A 15,893-nucleotide genomic window follows, 5' to 3' on the forward strand; every position below is an offset into this window, starting at 1 on the left:
CACCTCTGGATTTGAGGGGAAGTTGGCTGAGTCCTGTTCTAAACTATTTAGTGGGTCACTTTTAACGTAGTGGCACGTTCAAACCGGTGCTGGAACAATGGACGGCTGTGTCCCCTGAGAGCAGCGGGGACGGCTGGGGCCTGAGCGGCCCTCTCTGCTGTCTGTGGAGCCAGCACCACTCACCACCTTTCCGGTTCCACCGTGTCTCTCTGATGGGAAGTGGGCTGTGGGCAGTGCACACTGGGCCCAGATGTCCTCTGCCCTGCTGGGCCATCGTCCTTACTCTGCCCCACTCGCCCAGCCATAAACACACCCGTCCCTGGGTGCAGGCGTGTCCTACAACGGGGCCTCCCGCAGCGTGGACCTGGTCCCTCCTACCAGCACAGGCTCTGCTTCTTTCCGGTTGCTTCTGGCTGAAACACGGTTTGGGCTCCTTGACCTGCAGCAGCTTAGCCTCCCCTTCGTGGCCTCTCCCCTGAACTGTGAAGGATGATGTAGTAGCCCGGGGACAAGGACCCTTGTGTGGGAGGTGGCCCCTTGTGGGAGAGGTGGCAGGGCAGGGTGTATCACCTGGCCAGGTGCCTGGTCCCCAGACTGAGGGTGCAGGGTCTGGATTGGCCATGGCCGTGGCCCTGCCCGAGGCAGCTGCTGTGAGCACAGATGACACTCTTTATACAGAACAGAGAAGACAGGCGCCCCAGCTGGGACCAGACGCTCTGGGCTCCCAGGGCCTGTGTGTGGAGGTCATACAAAGAGCGGCTTTCTGCAGCAGGCAGCCTCCATGGGGCCTGCAGTGGGCCTCGCCTCCTCTGCGTGGGCCCACGCTACACCGCTCAGCACACCACGGGCAGGTGGCGAGTGGACCTGGGGGGACTGGGGTCTTTCCTCCAGGGGTTGGTGCAGGTAGAAAGCCACGGCTCCTCTATCAGGACACCTTGGCCAGGCTGTTCCCCACGGCCCCAGGGCCCCCAAGGGCTCCAGCACATCCCCTGAAGGAAAGGGAGACGGCCTGGCTCGTGTGCTGGTGTGACCCTCCAAAGGCCAGGGAGAGGCCAGGGTCCCTACCCCAGCCTCCCCGCACCCCTGCTCTGTGGAGCCTCCGGTAAGACCTGGCCCTGACCACATTTCCAGGGCCTTTCCCGTTCTCAGGTTACAGTAGGTGAGGTTCTGGGGACGTGGAGCAAGGAGGGGAAGCCCCCGGCTGAAGAGCCGCGTCTCGGGATAACCACAGCTCAGCCGTCCAGGCCCAGGCTGTGCTGGACGTGGGGTCCGTGCGGCCTCGGCCCTGCCAGCCTCTCAGTGTCTCCGCGACCTGCACTCTCGGCTGGGCCATCACAGAGCCCGTCTACAAGGACCGTCCCAAGGTGCAGGGAGCAGACGCGGGCTGGGCATCCCGTCACCTCTGGGACAGGAGGGGCCTGTGGCCAGAGGCACCCTGGAGCGCACATGCAGTGGGGCGGCCTCCTGGCACCTGGAGTGTGGCCTGCACGTGCGCAGCAGGCGTGCGGCTCCAGGTGTCTGGGTGGTCTCGCATTCTGCAGCTCCCCGCCCACCCACCCCTTCCCTCTTTTCAGAAATTGTGATGATTCAGCTCCAGGTCAGTAATGAGAGACAGAGCCGCCTGGGTTCGGGAGCGGGGCCCTGGTGGGGCCAGTGCAGGGCGCCTGCGGCCGCGGGGCTCCTGGGTCAGCAGGAAGGACCCCTCTGGGGCAGTGGCAGGAGTCCTGTCCCTTCTGGAAGGTGACAGCCATGCAGGGGCTTGATCACCAGGTGGGCCGGAGGGGCCCAGGGGGCTTTGTCCTCCAGTCTGGCCGTGTGGGTCTGGCTGCGAGGAACGTCCCCGTGAGAGCAGCCTCAGCTCCCTGGCAGGTCCAGGCCGGGTCCTGTTTTTCTCCCCCGCCTTCCCCACCACCACCTTCCTTCAGGCCCAGGACAAAAGTCAGGCCTGGGGTGGGGGCCGCCTGCTGCGGCCCTCGGGCGTCTCCATTCGGGTTGGTGGGATTAGAGTGTGCCGGCCGTGGGGACAGGTGTTTCCTTTATGCTGTGCCTGAGGGTTGGAAAGAACCCCGTCAGTAAGTGCCACATTCGGCGGGGGTCTCCGGCTCCGGGGAGCTGGGGGGGCCGGGTTTTGTTAGGTCCTTGTTTTTACATCTGACCCCAGCCAGCTGGAGAGCCCTGCTTTAAGCGCAGGGTAACAGCTGACATAACATAGCGGGGGGCTGCTGGGGCTGCCCTGGCACCCGCTCTCCCGTGGGGCGCCCGGGGCTGTCGGGGGGAGTTGTTGGGGCTGCGAGGATGAGCCCGGCGGGGCCTCGTGGCCGTGGGGCGCTGCTCGGTGGGGTCTGCCAGCTGTCGGCCGAGGAGTGGGCTGCCTGAGTGTTGTTGCGGAGGGGCCTGGGGAGGGGGCCGGGCAGGTGCCTGAGTGATCCCCCAGGGCACTGTGCTCACGAGCTCCAATCACGTTCCTGGCCTCCCCAGGTCACGCAGAAGGAAAACCAGAGGCCCTGGCTATGCGCCATTGAAGCCTGTCATTGTGTGACTGCTGGGTGGGAGGGGGAGGGGCTCAGAGCAGCCTCGCAGGGTCGAGGGGCCGCCGCTCAAGCACCTAGGTTCCCGAGCCCCCGCTTCACCGAGCTGACCTCAGAGCCAGGCCTGGCAGCTCCTTCCACTAGATTTTGTCTCCAGTCTCAAAGTCTGTGATGGCCAGGGATGCCGGGTGGGGCATGTGGGGACCCTGGGCTGGGGAGGGGGCCGGGGGAGGGGCCACAGCAGCCTCTTCAGAGCTGCTGTGAGGTGCTCTTGAGCCCAGTCAGTGTGCCTGGAGCTGGCCATCAGCTCCTGGGCTTGGGGTGGGTGCATTTCACCCCTGAGTGTCTCCAGGACTGTGGCAGCTGGGGGCCTGGTCTCCCCCCACGGCTCTCTGCCCCGAGCAGCAGTCAGAGTGTGCGTGCCTGGCCTGCACGGCTTCCTCTTGGATGGTGGCTGGGAGGCAGAGGCCCCTGGTGGAGGCTGCCTGTGGATTTCAGGTGGACCTGGTCACCACAGGGCAGAGAAAAGTCCTCTGTGGTGAACAAGCTGGGTGCCCAACAGAAGTGCAGCTGGTCAAGGTGGCCAGGTGGCAGGCTGCGAGCCGGCTCGGACGCCCAGCTGAGAGGAGGGGACAACGGGCGTGCACAGCCACACGCGTTCCACACGCCACGCACAGCCACACGCGTGGACGCACATGGGCCCCCATGTGAGGGTGCTCACGTGTGTGCGCACGTTCAGGCTCATACACGTGCCTGCACGCACACGTGCGCACAAGCACACAGCCCTGGCGCTCCGCCGGCGGGGAGCGAGACCCCCGTGGGGCCGCGTTCCATTTGCACATTTAATCCAGAAACTGTCGGCACGGGAAGCCTGGACGAGAACAAAATGTCAAGTGTGTGCCGAGAGGCGCAGGCCGCCCTCCTCCTGGCGGGGCGATGATCTGGTCAGTTTCCGAGCAGCATGTGCTGAGAATAATCCGTGCATTCAGAGCGCCGCGGGGGCGGGGAAGGGCAGGCATCTTCATTTCATTTTGAATTTCTTCAGCGGGTCTGTGTCTCTTCTCCCTGCCGGCTCTCCGGGCCAGCTGGGGAGGGTCGGGAGCGTCGCTTCTGCCCCTGGGGGTGGGGACCAGTGCCGTCCCTCCTCGGTCACTGCTCAGTGTTGCCAGCAAGCGAGTGTCCCGGCCTCAGCAGCTGCTACAGAAGCCTGGGATTAGGGCAAAGCCAGGGCACCCTTGCTGTTTGGGGGTTTGGGTTGCTGCTCTTGGGGTCTCCTAAACTTAGAGGTTCCCCTGTGCTCAAGACTCGCCACCTCAGGCTCAAGGTGACCTTTGAGTAAGGACCTATGTTGCCCACTTAGGAACTCCCGTCTGTGGGGAGATGCCCTTCACCCCAGGAGTTCAGGGATCACAATTTCGGGGGTGTTGAGGCCCCGGGTTCCATGGCTGGCACCTATGCAGGAAGGTGGCCTGCCTCTGGGTAAATGCACAGGGACAGAATGGCCAGGTAACACAGGGGCGTATTTCTGTCTAAGAGACTGACCCTGTGTTTTCAAGGGTGGCCGCGCCCCTTGCTTCCTGAAGCATGAGCAAATGTCGGTGCCCCTGTGCTCGACAAGGTCAGTGGGTTCAGCCTTAGTCCACCCAACAGGGTCCCTGGAAGCCCTGTGCGTCTAAGTTCTCATTTCCCCATGTCGAATGATGTTGAGGACCTCGGCATGCGTCTAAGGGGCATTCAAGTAACTGGAGATATGTTTTTCTAGTCTTTCGCCTACTTTAAAATCAGGTTGTTTGCCTTATTATTGAGCTGCAAATGTTCTATGTTCTGGTTCCATGGACGTGTTTTACACATAGTTTCTCCTAGTCTACGGCTCGCCTTTCTGTTTATTTAATATTATGTTTTTAAAACAGAAGTTTTCAACTTTATGCCATCAAACGTATTACGTTTTCCTTTTAAGTATCATCTTCCTTGCTTTTATGCCACACTTACAAGTGTCTGTCACTAAGGTTTCCTTCTGGTAGTTTCATTCTGGCGCTTGCCTTCAGGCCTGTGATGGGCCTGGGTTAGTGTTACGTGGCATGCCACGTAAAGATGGCTATGGCCTCTTGAGTGCGGGGCTGTCTTGGGCTCACTCTGACCCTGAAGATCCCCTTGGTGAGAGCCGCCGACAGCACTGTGCGTGTCTCCTTTACCCGAATCTTCTCACTGGAGATGCTTTGTAGTTCTTGGTGTCTGGGTCCCGAATGCCTTTGACAGACCCCCGTGTCACCTGTTTTCGATGCCATTGCTAAGAGGAACGGGCCTCATTCTTCCTCTGCACCAGGCAGACGTCGTCATGGAACCTGCGAGCACAACTCTGCTGCGCAACAGGGCTGCTAACCAGGCGTGGACCGCTTGGTGTCGCGCGCATTTCTTCTCTGCTTTACGGCCGCCGCTCAGTTTTGCACGTTTGTTTCGTGACCACACTAAACACCCGTTAGTTCTAGCAAACTAATTTTGCTATATTCATGGGTTCTGTTCTCCTTGCTTTACAGGGGTGCTGGTGCTGTCTGCAGATGACCGTGACCTTACCCTTCTTTTCCAACCTGGGTGGCTACTTACTTCCACCCTGGCTTCAGTGACTGGCCCGCCCGGCAGTGTTCAGCAGCAGGGGCGGTGTACCCACTCTCAGGGAAGCTCCTCGGTCTCACTATCTGGAGAGACATCAGCAGTAGGTGCAAAGATGTCCCCTGTCAGGTTGAGGAACACCCCGGATGCCAATGCCCCGAGTCTCAACAGTGACGGGGCCTGGATTTTGCCAAATGATTTTTATTACACATGTTTTGAGAGGATCCTGTAGTATTTTATTTTTTCTGTTCCCTTAAAATGACGAATTGTCTTGGTTTCAAATCATACACTTGCATCCTGGATCTACTCGGTCACAGTGCTATTCTTTTTGTGGTTCACTTGACTTGATTTGCAAAATCTTTCCAAGAAGCTTGCGTGCAAGTTCCTGAGTGAGGTCATCTTTAGTTTTCCGGTGGCGTCTTCGGTCTTGGTGTTGGAATGAAGCAGAAGGGCAGCTGAGCGGGGGGCTTTCTCTCTTCCTTGGGTAGAATTGGTCTTATTTCTTCCCTGTCTGGGGGGTTTCGTTTGTTTTCGTGAGATGGTGGCTAGTTAGGTGCTAGACTTGGTGAATAGCTGTGTACAGGTTATCTGTTTTTGTCTTGAGTGAGCTTTGGTACGTGGTGCATTGGGAAGAGTACATCTCAGTGAGGTGGTGGATCCATGGCACGGGGTTGTTGGTAATGTTACATTATTGTCCTTCAAACAGCAGCAGAGCTTGTAGCAATGCCCCTTTAGTTCCTGGAATTGGTAACTTGTGCCTCTTTTCTCTTCTTCTTTTAAAAATGATCAGTTTAGCTGGAATCTTAGCAAATTCACTGATCTCTGAGGAGCATCTTCAGGGCTCACTGACTTTTCCTGCTCTCGGTTGTTGACCTCTGCAACTTTTTGCGGTTCCTGCTCTGCTTGCCGCCTGGAGCTTGCTGTGCTCCCCTTTCTGCAGGTGGCGAGTCCTCTGCACACAGGTGGGGGTGGCACTCATCACTCTGAAGGCCATGCACATTTTCAACCTCTTCCTTGGCGTGTGGGCTCCAAACACTCGGGCCTTTCCACGTGCCTTGCCATTGCTGAGTCAGCCCTCCGTCCATCTGCAGTTGGAGAAAATATTATGATCTGAAACTGAATTTTCTGCAGTTTGTCAGGGCTTGGTTGATGGCGTGGAGGCCGGCGTGTGCATTCCGCCGCCGGGAGGACTGGCGTGTGAGGCTGGGTTGCCCGTGCCTACTGCCTCTTCCTGGTTTTCTCTTCCTGCTCCAGCACCCAGTGAGCGAGGGGCCTCAGAGTGTCCAGCTGTGACTGGACTTGCCTCTCAGTTCTGGTGCGGGTAGGTTTTGCTCTGTGCGTGTCAAGGTTTTGCTGCTGGGCACATGTGTGCCTGGGGCCGCCGTGTCCTCTTGATGAACTGACGTGTTTGTCATTGTGAAGTCGTCTGCTTTATGCCTGCTCATTTTCTTTGCTCTGAAATCTGCTCTGTTCGATATTAACACAGCCACTCTGGCTTTTTTTTTTTTTAATTTAATAATTGGTGCTAACACGGCACGTCATTTTTATTTATCTTTACTTTTAAACTTTTAGTGTCTTTATATTCTAGGTGTCTCTTTCATGAAACATCATCGCGCCTTTGTGAGGCAATTAAGATATTTTTCCTCCCTGGGTAAGTGAAGCATATTTGTATCTCTTGATACGAGTGATTCTGGTTTTGTGTCGCCGTTTCTCGGAATCGTGTGGAGTCTGCTGCAGTCGCGGGGGGCTGTTCACAAGACACACTCGTCACTCTTAGACGGCGTGCTGGAGTCCAGGAGGGCTGTGTCTTTGTCCCCGTGGTGCCACTGTCACGTTCCTGAGTCCCTGCTCTCTGGCCTCTCTGGCAGGTCAGCCTGTGTTAGTGTTCTTTAGCCCCCACTGCACATGACCAGAGAGCGCGCTGTCCAGCCTGCCCTGCGGACTGCTCACTTCCTGACCGGGTACCTCTGGAGTAGCCGTGCCCGAGTGCAGCCCTGATATTTTCAGTTCTCACGAATCCGTCTTTGCACAGACCCTGTGTCCTTACACGTGAAATCATGAACAGAAAGCAGCCTGTGCTTCTTATTTTCCTTGTTATCAGAAGGCCAAGTCAAAAAGTTTTTTAATTACAAAAAGAACACTAGTGACCTTTATCCAGTGATTTTTAAAACAACGAATTTAGAAATATGAGATAGCAATGAATTTTTATAGATAGTTGGATGGTGCTTAAAAAAGATAAATATTTACTTTTAAATGGGAGTTCAAAAGAGAATCAATAATAGAAAGTGGACTAACTGCTAAATTAAACGATGCTGTTCTGGGGGGGGTAAGACCACAGAGTGGGGGGTAAGACCACGGAGTGGTGGGGTAAGACCACGGGGGGGGGTAAGACCACGGAGTGGGGGGTAAGACCAAGGGGGGGGTAAAACCACGGAGGGGGGGTAAGACCACGGAGTGGGGGGGTAAGGCCACGGAGTGGGGGGTAAGACCAAGGGGGGGTAAAACCACGGAGGGGGGTAAGACCACGGAGTGGGGGGGTAAGGCCACAGGGGGGGGTTAGACCACGGAGGAAGTTTTTTAGAAACCAAGGCAGCAGCTGAAGCCGTGGGAGTCATTTTATTTTTGCACATTATCACAACGTAAGTGCTGTTGTGTGAGCCTGGAGCAAGAGGGTGACAAGGACTGGGCTGGGGGGTCGGACGCTCTGGGGCCCAGGAGGAGGAGGAGGAGGAGGGCTGGCTGGGCTGCTCTGTGGCTCGGGCCCTGGTGCTGGAGCAGGGGCCCTGCGAGAGGCTGGGGTCTGGCGGCCTGGACCTGGAGGACCAGAGGCGCGTCTGTCTGACTGCAGGTGTCATGGGGGTGCAGACGTGTGGGCAGGAAGCGCACCCCGCATCCAGCTCTTCTGGGGAGGTAGCCCAGGTCTTCTGCCGATTCTGCCAGATTTTGTTTCTTAAGAAAACACAACAAACAAACAGAAAAACAAATCAGAACCAAGCACGGCAAGCCGAGGGCGGGCAGATGTCTGCCCGCTGTCGGGAGCTCCGTGCTGGGCTCCCCAGCAGCCCCGTGCCCTTTCTGACCTATGGGTGCTGCTGGGGTGTCCTGGGGGACACGTCTCCCTGTCTGAGTGCTGAACTCTAAGACACCTCCGGAACTCACCAGCCCCAGGGGCCTCCTGAGCGGGGGCGGGAGGCTGGGGACCGCACCCGGGCCGCTCGCACGTTCCTGGGCGGGCACACGCGTGAGCGGCATGTGTGGGTGCTGGGCTCTGGGCGGGGGCCCCGTGTGCAGTCACGTGGACTTGTCTGAGGAGGGTGCCTGCGTCCCGGGGCAAAGCGAGGACACGGTGGTGGTGAACAAAGGGCCCTGTCTCTCGCCCGCACCCCCCGCCCGAGCTGCTCGGGTTGAGAAAGCAGCACTTTGGAGGATGTCTGGTGACAGGTGTGGGCCCGGGCAGGACCTGGGCTCTTCCTCCCGGCGGCTTCGGGTCAGTGCCACGGCACTTCCCGAGGAGGCAGCCCGCGGGGCCCGGGGCCACTCTGGTGGCTGTGTTCGTCTTGCAGCTCTGGGTCCCCAGCAGTGTGGTGGCCATCGGTCGGCTGGCCACATCATACAGCGGTGCCCCACGAGCCCACCAGAGGCAGAACGCTGGGAAGGAGGCTGCCTAGCACCCTCCTGGGCTGGCCTTCACTGGAGTCCTAACCTTCCATCCAGCCTGTGTGGGGGCATCTTGGGGCCTCAGTTTCCCATCTGAAAGAATCAGCCAGGTGACCTCTATGCCCTTGGGTGCCATGGAAACTCCCGACAGCAGCGAAGTGCGGCTCGCCGGGGTCGTGGTGGAGGCGGGTCCAGCTCGTGAACTCTGCAGCAGCCCTGAGCCCGGGCGTCTGCTGAACTGCCCCCACAGCACAGCAGGAAGGCCGTCTCCCTGGCAGGGCACCTAGGACGGGGACATGGACGGCTGTGTACTGCCTGGCCTTTCCGCAGCCCGGGGGCCCGGGCCTACCCAGGTGCCTGGGGGCGGCTCTGGAGGAGCTGGTGCCGTCTCCCACCGGCGCCCCACCCCCAGCACGACCCCATGGAGCAGGACACGTCCCCCTCGTCAGGTGCCCCTCCAAGTCGCTGTGGGTGGAATGGGATGGCACGGGGAGGCAGAGAGGCTAAGGACTCGGGAGGCACTAGAGCCGCTGGGCCTGGGGACCTGGGGGTAGTGGCCAGGCAGTGGCCCACGAGTGTCTGGGCCACACTAGCAGGCAGGGGTGCCTGGGGACCTCGGGGAGGGGAGCGGGACCCGGGAGGACAGGCCTCCGAGCTGGAACCACGTTGGGCCCACCCAGCCAGGCTGACTGGCCGTGGTCTCGTCCCCATCCTCGGTGATGACTCAGAGTCGAGATCGACCAGCGTCGTATGTCAAGGGCCAGGGACATCAGGCTGGGGCGCGGACGTCACTCCGGCAGTGAGGCCGAGCCTCCACCCTGTCATCCCTGTACCCTCACCGTCTCTGGGCCGCCTTCCTGTCGGCAGTTCAGTCCCACAGGAGGGACCCGCTGGCCTCGGTGGTGGTGGTCTTCTCGGGGAAAGAGTCATCCTCGGTGGCTGGAGCCCTTCAGGCCCCAGCGTCTGTGCCCCCTCCCCGGCCGCCCTCCCCAGGGCTGTGGGTCAGAGGTCTGGTGCCAGGAGGTGGATGAGGCTCACTACAGGAGTCACCTGAGCAGTGGCACCTGGGGGCTGGAAGTGACAGGGCCGAGCGGCTGCCACCCCCACAGAGGCTGGGGACACACTTGCCTGGTCAGTGGCTGAGATGGGCCTGAGGGCACAAGCCAGCGCCCCTCGTGAGTCCTAGAACAGGCAGGAGGGCAGCTCCAGGGCTCTCCAGTGGACGGTCAGGGGCTTCTGGAAAGGACCTGGGGAGACAGGGGCCTCAGTGTGTCCGGTTACTTTTTGGTTTTCTGTTTCCTAATCTCCCAAACCCAGATCTTCGACTGCTCACCACCCTCTGACAACTCTAAGAAACAATCGGGGCACACGAGTCTCCGGGGAGGGGGGGTCTTGTGACTTTGGTCTCTTCTTGTTGGGGCTCAGGTCTGTTGGGGTTTTGAGGACAGACAACCCTCCCCTCTTCAGGTGTCCAGTTCCAGGGGTCTGGCAACGTGCAGCTGTCAGCCCCCGAAGCCCAGTGCGCGCCGGGCCGTCGCCCGGGGGCGCCCAGCACCAGGGAACAGGCGGCGTGGGCTCTGCGGCCTCCCGGCGTCATGGGGTTGGAATCCGCAGCAAGCACCGAGCCTGGCTTCCATCACTTGGCACGGCGCGTGTGGGGCTCCTCTGTGTCACCGTCTGCATTCAGTAGTTTGTTTCCTTTTGTTTGGAAAGGATAAAGTGTACCACAGTTTGTTTATCCGTTCACAGGCGGACGGACACTTGAGCCGTTCCCGTTCAGCTGTCGAGAGGGCTGCACGGATGTGCTCAGGTCCTGGAGGAATCATGTCTTCATTCCTCTTGGGCCGGGGCCTGGGAGTGGGGCTGTTGGATCCCACGGCCAGGCCGCTTCCCGTCCCGAGAAACTGCCAAACGGCCTGCGCGGCGGCTGTGGGCGCCATGGTGGCGGGCTCCCCAGCACTCGGTGTTGCCTGTGTCTCGAGCCCCGCCCTCCTGGGGGTCCCCCCGACCCAGGGACTGACGGGCACATGCGCCGTTCACAGGTCCACCCAGCCTTCTGCAGACCTCGGCCCCTGGGCTGCGCTGGGTCGGGTCGGGAGAGCGGGGCCTGCGGTGTAGATGCGAGTCTTTGTAGATCTGCGGTTTGTGGATATTCCCTCCCAGTCTTCATCTCTGCATTTTCCCAACAGGACCTTTCAAACGAGCAGCAGTTTTTAATTTTGATGATGTCCAATTCATCAAGACTTTTTTTTCCCCCTGTAAGGTTCATGTTTTTTTGTGTTCTAAGAAATATTTGCCTAATCCAAGGTTACAAAGCCTTTTCTCCTGTTTTCTGTAAAAATCCTATAGTTTCACATTTCTTGTTTAGATCTGCGATTCATTTCAAGTTCAATCTTATGCACAGTGACAGGCACGGATCGGGGTTAAGTCTTCTGCATGTGGTGACCCCGTCGTCCCAGTGACTTTCTTTCCATGGAATTACTTTGGCACCTTTGATGGAAATCAGTTGGCCATGTGTGGGTCCGATTTCTGGACTTTGTGATCTGTTCTGCCAGAAAAGCCCTGTCCTGATTACTGTGACTTTTATACTAAGCCTTGAAATCAGGTCCTGTTAATCCTCCAAGTTTGCTCATTTTCAGAAGTGTGATGCCTGCCAGACCTTCACATGCTCATGTAAATCTTGCAATCAGCCATTGGTTTCTATCAAAAAACAAAGCACACAACCCCTGCAGGAATCCTTCCCGGCCTTGCCCGGTGTGCACGGGCGCGGGTGTCCCAGTCTTCTGACTGTGAACCTACAGCCTCTCTCCACGCATTGTTTGTGACCCAGGGCACAGAACTTGCTAGATATGTTACTAAGTGCTTCATGTTTCTGAAGTGGCTTCGATGATGCCGCTTCCTCCATTTCGTTTTTGGACCGTTTGCTGCCAGGATGCAGAAGCACAGCTGATTTTTTTATATTGACCTTGTGTCCTGTGTCTTTGCTAACCTAATTAGTTCTAGAAGGATTTTTGTTCATTTGTTTTTGTTTGTTTTTTGTAGATTCTTTAGGATTTTCTATGGAGACGATCATGTTGTCCCAAATAAAGTTAAGTCTTATTTTTTCCTTTCCAATCCATATGCTTTTTATTTCTTGCTTTTCCCTGACAGCACCGGCTAGGCCTCCCACCCCACTCTCAGCGGTGAGCAGAGAGCAGATGTCCCTGTCCTGCTCCTGGCGCGGAGGGGCGAGCACTGCTCCTTCCGTGGGAGTGATGTGAGCTGTGGGGTTTCTGCAGGTGCTGTTTACCAGGCTAGATTCCTTTTCTTCCTCCTTTGCTGGGAACAGAGAACCACAAGGACGCTGTTAGAGTTTGTCAGAGGCCTCTGCCCTGGGAAGATGGTCGCCGTCCTCTCCCCTCTTCCTTGGGAACCCAGGGAACTGCACCGACTGATTTTCAGGGTGAAGCTCTGCCTCCCTCACTGGGCCCACACGGTCCGATGCTTGGGGCGCAGTGCGGTGCACAGATCTGCTGAGGCCCGGGGGCCGTGCCCCTGTGCCCCGTGGGGTGGCGCTTGTTCTGCTTGCCCACCTGCCTCTGGCCATGCATCAGAGTGAGGCATCAGAGTGAGCTGGGAAGCGTCTGCTGCCCCTCCATTCCGGGCAGAGCTTGGAAGCATGGTGGCATCTTCCTTTGGTGTTGGTGGAACCGTGAGGCCTCGGGCCTGCGTCTCTGGGTGGCAAGTTCTCACTACAGTCAGTGAGCAAGCCTCTTGGGTTGTCTGTCTCTTCTCGACTACATCTTTGTCCCCAAGGAGCAGGCTTCCCAGCACAAATGTGGCTGGGAACAACCATCTTGGGGGACCTTCCTGAGCAGTGTAGGGGCTGTGTGGCCTTCCAGAGTCAGAATGCAGCCCTCTGCAGGGGCACCCACCCCAGGAGCCCCAGAGAGGCCTCGCTGGGTGGGCTTTGGCCCCAGAGTTGCTCCAGGCCCTTCCCCACCCCGCCTGCTGCTGGCTGTCCAGCGTGACATCCCTCTCCAGCCATCCTGCTCAGGACATGGTGGGAGCCGGGGAAAGGGCACAGGGGTCAGCCTTGCTGCTCTCTTCCAGTTCTGCTCCCCTGGAAGGCTGCCACTTCCCTAGGGAATGAAATTCAAGGAGACAGGCCCCAGAATCCATGACAAGCCTGCTTTTGTGTGTCCCGTTGACTGTGTAAACTGCAGCCCTAAAACAACATCGTCCTTCTGAAGTTGTTCACATATTAGCTCTTAAAACAGCAAAATCCGTGCACAATTTCCTCTCAATCCCTTAAAACATTCCTGAAAGGGGAAAAAAAAAACTGTTTAAATTCACCGCCTGTCATTAAAATCTCTAGATCTGCAGAACGAGCAAGGCACGCAGCAGCAGTGACCGATGAGCGGGCGGCGCGCCCGCCAACCCAGCGCAGCTGGCCCAGCGGGGGCTCTGCAGGCCCCTGACACACAGGGAGCTGGGCAGGGTGCCGTGGCCTCTGCTGAAGGGACAGGGTGCAGAACATGCACTGCAGCCGCAGGCTGTTCCTCCCGAGCCTCTGGGGAGTCTTAGCGGGGCACCTTTGAGAAAAGTGGGCTCCTGTAAGAACGCCTTTCCCATTCCAGCCCCACCTAAGGGAGCCACGGCGGGTGGGGCCTCCCTGGGGTTAGGAGGCATCAGCAGCAGCCTGAAAGCAAGTCCCCGTTTGGTGGCTGGAGGTGGGCAGCACCTGCCAGGGAGGGGAGGACCCGCCTCACACGTGCTGAGCTGGCTGGTGGCTCATGGTGTCCGCAGTCTGGCGCAGCTGGTCACGGGGCCCGAGCTTCCCCACCACAAGTGGTAGGGTGGCCGGCATGGGCCGCTCTGATGTGCACAGGCCCCAGGCGCGACTCGGGGTTGCTGCGCGGGGCAGCTGGGGGCTCCAGGCAGCCCCAGCGGCTTTCCCACTGCTCAGAGCCGCCCTTCCACACCCAGGCCTCTGCTCTGCTGGTCCTCGGCCTGGGAGGCTCTAGACGCTTGAGTCCGTCCTCAAGCTCAGGGGTTTCCTGGCGTGGGGAAGTGGCAAGCAACAGCCCCACAAGGAGCAAGCGTGCCCTCACCAAGGCAACGGGGGCCCTCCCGGGAGAGGCACTTCTGGCCCTGAGGCCTGGACGTCTTCAGGGACTCTTGTCCACTGTCTGGCCTGGCTTGGGTGACAACCTGGAGCCCCTAGCAGGCCAGAAGTCGAGGATCGGGCGTCGGCATGAGGTTCCCGCCCAGGCTGAGGGAGAGCGTGGCTGGTGGCTGCTCCGGTCTTGGCTGGCCCTCAGCCAGCTCCCTCTCCCTGTGTGCCTGACCAGTCCTCCCGGGCTGGGCCCCTGCTGCTCCAGGTGACCCACGCCATGCCACCTCATCTTACCTGGCACATCTGCAATGGCCCTGTCCAAGTCGGTCCCACCCAGAGGCACCGCTGGGGAAGGCACCTGCACTCGCGTTGGGGTCTGAAGAGGCTCGAACCTGGGGACCAGCAGAGGAAGCCACATACCTCAGGGTGGACAGGCCGCCTGCCCATGTAGAGGAAGTTGGCCAGCAGGCACCCACACGCTCACAAACACTTTCTCTGCTGACCTTTGTACCTCCACATCAGACAGAGACCCTCTGGCCTGCCTCGCTATCTGGTGGTGCTGGCGATGGCTCTGTTCCCCACAGAGCGACGGGGGTGAAGGGCAGGGAGAAAGAAGTCTCACCAAGTCTTCTCTTGCTGGGAGGAAAGCCTCGGGGAAATCACTAGAGTGGAAATGGTTTCAGATAAGCACTTGTGCCGTTCCGCAAAGCAATAGTGGAATCCAAGAGTGCAGTGAGCGTCCACATTCATGAGCTATGGAGGGAATGGCAATGTGTCCATCAACTAAGCACCTGTAAGGAGAGGGAGGACGAAACAGGTAAAACCACAAGTGTGAAAAGGGAAAGAATCAAATCAAATGTACCCACCTGTACTCTAAATATAAATGTCCCAAATTCCTCCTCAAAAGACAGAGGACTGTCAGAGGATATGCATTGTTTGTTTCTGGTTTACGGTGCTGGGAATCAAATCCAGGGCCCTGTACGTCCGAGGCAAATACTCTGTCACTGAGCTACACGCCTCCCTGGTTTTTATTTTAAACAAGGAAAAAAACAAACCAGGAAGGACATTATTATCAACAGTGAAGTCCAGATATGACCAGCATGGATGATAGACAGCACCACTTATGGGGGGACCGAACCATAAATGTCAAGGCAACTAACAGCATAAGCCATGTGAAGCCAAACCACTGTGGAAGGAAAAGCAGGTCGAGCGAGCGTGGACACGCGGAAGGTCTTAACTCCCCTCTTGGAGAACGATTCTCTCAGGTGCAAAGTACGGACAGAGACTCGATGCTGTGATCCCAAGCACTTTCCTACTCTAACAGTAAACTGGAAAACCTTTTTCTGTGATCCAGCCATGGAGCCAACACTCACAACTCTAGCCCCTCCGAAGAGCCACTGGGGCTCCGTTCACCAGCCTGCAGCCCAGGTTGAGCTTGGGCAGCCTGTCCCTGCCCTGTGCGGCTCCCGTGGGCGGGAAGCTCCCTCCTGAGGTGCCGGGCAGGGCTGGCGCAAGGTCCCTCTTCCTGGGGCCGTTCTGTAGCTGCCCTGCTCAGAGCTCTGTTCCAGAACCAAGCGTTCCAAGGGACGGAGTGCCAGGAGACTGTCCCCCACATCCTTGGCTGCCACCTCCTGGTCCCAAGGCCCAGGTTCTGGGGAGGAGTGGCGAAGAGTGTCAGGACATGTTTTCAAACCAGATCTCTATTTCTGGATCCTAATAATGGAGATGTTTTGTTTCCTTTTGCCCACAGGACACTTTTTTTTTTTTTTTTTGCGGTACTGGGGGTTGAACTCAGGGCCTTGGGCTTGCGAGGCAAGCACTCTACCAGCTGAGCTCCCTAGCACCACAGGACACTTTTGAAACAATTTGTTAAGTTGTTTAAAAAACCTTGATACATCTCAAAACACTGAGATTTTTTTTTAACTTTTTTTTTTAAACACTGAAATTTAACTAGATAAATTCTCTGATCAAAACCCAGAAAACGTGGAATGGAACCACCACTT

At 58.0% G+C, this 15,893-nt stretch overlaps 1 protein-coding gene and 1 long non-coding RNA gene across 8 annotated transcripts in view; one reads left to right on the forward strand and one right to left on the reverse strand.

Moving 5' to 3' along the window:
- The window catches only part of Kcnq1 (potassium voltage-gated channel subfamily Q member 1), a 307,534-nt gene that overhangs the window by 72,234 nt on the left and 219,407 nt on the right, over nucleotides 1–15,893 (forward strand). The gene's annotated exons all lie outside the window — the stretch shown is intronic.
- The window catches only part of LOC124960102 (uncharacterized), a 96,883-nt gene continuing 90,914 nt past the window's right edge, over nucleotides 9,925–15,893 (reverse strand). The window contains exons 3-5 of one of the 2 annotated variants that reach the window (XR_007104034.1): nucleotides 14,513–14,681; nucleotides 14,185–14,282; nucleotides 9,925–13,093 (exon numbers count right to left, since the gene is read on the reverse strand). This is a non-coding gene — a long non-coding RNA (uncharacterized LOC124960102). The remainder of the gene's footprint in view (nucleotides 13,094–14,184; nucleotides 14,283–14,512; nucleotides 14,682–15,893) is intronic. The other variant, XR_007104035.1, reaches the window with a different exon arrangement.

Source organism: Sciurus carolinensis, chromosome 11, assembly GCF_902686445.1.
Source record: "Sciurus carolinensis chromosome 11, mSciCar1.2, whole genome shotgun sequence".
Classification (NCBI taxonomy): domain Eukaryota; kingdom Metazoa; phylum Chordata; class Mammalia; order Rodentia; family Sciuridae; genus Sciurus; species Sciurus carolinensis.